The sequence below is a fragment of the Mandrillus leucophaeus genome, unplaced genomic scaffold, assembly GCF_000951045.1.
Source record: "Mandrillus leucophaeus isolate KB7577 unplaced genomic scaffold, Mleu.le_1.0 Scaffold589, whole genome shotgun sequence".
NCBI classification, from domain to species: domain Eukaryota; kingdom Metazoa; phylum Chordata; class Mammalia; order Primates; family Cercopithecidae; genus Mandrillus; species Mandrillus leucophaeus.
The window spans coordinates 1,736,603-1,739,029 of NW_012106352.1; the positions used below are offsets into that span (position 1 = coordinate 1,736,603).

The 2,427-nt window shown below is 38.8% G+C and overlaps 1 pseudogene; it reads left to right on the forward strand.

Moving 5' to 3' along the window:
• The first annotated feature begins 324 nt into the window (after positions 1–324).
• Positions 325–958, forward strand: LOC105553232 (annotated as a pseudogene).
• The last annotated feature ends 1,469 nt before the right edge of the window (positions 959–2,427 follow it).

Below are 2,427 nucleotides of genomic sequence, written 5' to 3' on the forward strand. Positions count from 1 at the left end.
TGGAGATGTGAGTCTGCCTATGCTCCCAGCTGAATAAAGACTTTTCCTTCTACAACTTAGTGTCTGAGGGGTTCTTGTCTGTGGCTCATCCTGCCACATTTATGTGATAACATTGCTGTTTCAGTAGGTTCTACTCTCAAGTTTGAAAACAGTATATAATTTCTTCTAGATATTATATTTACCCACATTTAATCCTCAACATCATAAACTTGAAATCTCACCTGCTGAATGACTATTCTTCTATAGCCCAAATTCGTGTGTTTTTGTCATGTGATAAATTGCCATTCGATGAACATTGACTCTGGTGCTGTGGTCGTCGTGCAGGTCTCGGTAGGAGGGTTCACTGGGAAGGCAGCCTGCATTCATGGAGATGGCATCTCAGAGATAATGGCAGAGGGAGATAATCACATCACTAACCTGCTGGCTACAGAGACTGCAAGTCTGGAAAAACAGCTGCAAGGATGGGGAGAAGTGATGCTGATGCTGATAAAGTCCTCCCATGGGAAACAGCCTGGTTTCCACCTGCCATCATGGGTGTGGTTTCTTTGATGTTTCTGATTATCTACTATCTAGATCCATTTGGCTGACTACCTTGTTCCCATTCTGGTGCCTAGAATTTTTGGCTCCAATAAATGGACCACTGAACAACAGCAAAGATTTCATGAAATTTGCAGCAATCTAGTTAAAAACTCGATGCAGAGCTGTGGGTTGGTGGAAATGCCTCTTCACACTAAAGGAAGATAAACCTAAGATGCACTTCATGACCATGATCATTTCCCTAACTGAGATTGCTTAGGTGGGACAGCAAGTCCACAACTTGCTTCTCACCTGCCTGATAGTGACTTCTTTACTATTGCTTCCTGGACTAAACCAACATGGAATCATTTCTAAGTACACTGGAATGGCCAAAAGGGAGCTAACCCAACTTCTCAAACAAAAAGAATAGAAAAATGAATAATTCATCTGCTTTATTCAGTGTGATTAATGGAGCACCCATTGCCCCTGGGAATGGTTTCTGCTGTACTATCTGGATACTAAAATGTTACAGAAGTAGTTCTTTGCTCTCCCTCACTCTGCCCGTAGTTAATAGAAATGCAGGCTCGCCAAGTTATGCTTTGTGCATACTGTCTTCATGTCATGTATAGTTGAGTACGTTCTTACCAGTTGGCCTCATGGACAACTCATTAGTATGTATGACTTGTTTTGATTTTTCTTACCCCGGGTTAATTGAATTCTTGCTTTTAGACAACTTCCTTTTTTATAGTGGTGAACCTTGCCCTTTAGTACGATTCAAGTGACTCTGGATAATTGTTCAAGTTCATCTTTGCTCTTGCTGGATACAAGGTAGTGGTCTGTGGCTACAGGAAGCTGGTTCTACTGTCTGCTTCCACAGTCTGCTTAAAAAACTTTCTGACTTTGTGAATATAGAGACCAAGTTTACCACTTGCGATGAAGAGACCAATTAAGATTCATTCCTCATTCTGTTTCTTTCCCGTGGGAGAAGAATCCCCATGGAATAAAATGAAACTGATTCCATGCACTAGTATGTGTAGGTTTCTCGCTTGTGCAAAGCTTAGCAATTTGTAGGAAACTTTGATCTTTTTGTCCAAAAAAAGGAATGTCCGACAGGCTTAAGCTTTTGTCCCTTTGCACTTAGACTTGAAGTTAGTAAATCCTAAAAGGCCTTTCAATAGCAGACTTCCAAAAGATTGGATTTAGGATTTCTAGCGTATTTTTAATTTCAGATTTTCAGCTGATTTTAGCTATAGTATACAGTAGGTTAAAATTCATGTCTATGACTTTAGGACCAGCAGTAAAGGATACCAGTCTTCTGTGTTTAGGCAAGATTCATTTCAGTAGAAGATAATCTTATCTGACTAATTTTTGAGACCAGAATAAGCCTTTTAAGGTAAACCTCACAATTCTCGTTTTATGGTAATACTGGTCATTTTAGTCCCCTGGGTTTGGCATGGGAGATAGTGACTACACTGGTGTCTGACTTTTTTTCCTAGAGATTTCTCCCTGAAAAATACAAGGGCTGCTGGTGAGAGCAGACTTGAGGTGATGATAGTTGGCCTTTGGTCTACAAAGATTTTGTAACTCCTTGGAAAGCTTCTTATAATCATTCTTAACTTCTCGATAGCTAGAAATTTAGAGTATTTGAAATCTGTAGGAATGAAATCTGTAGGAATGAAAGCCAAAAATGTGACTGACTTGGAAACAATTCTTAAACTGATTAACTGGCTGTAATACAGTTTTGTGAATTTGTTACACCGATGTTGTACCTTGTGGTATATCTGTGCCTATTAAATAAGTGTTGTTTTTTCGTCTTTAATATTGTTGTAAACAGTGGTGCCTATTATAGCATATATTTGATTTTTTAAAAAAATATTTCATAAGAAAACTACCTTAATTTTACCTTACTTT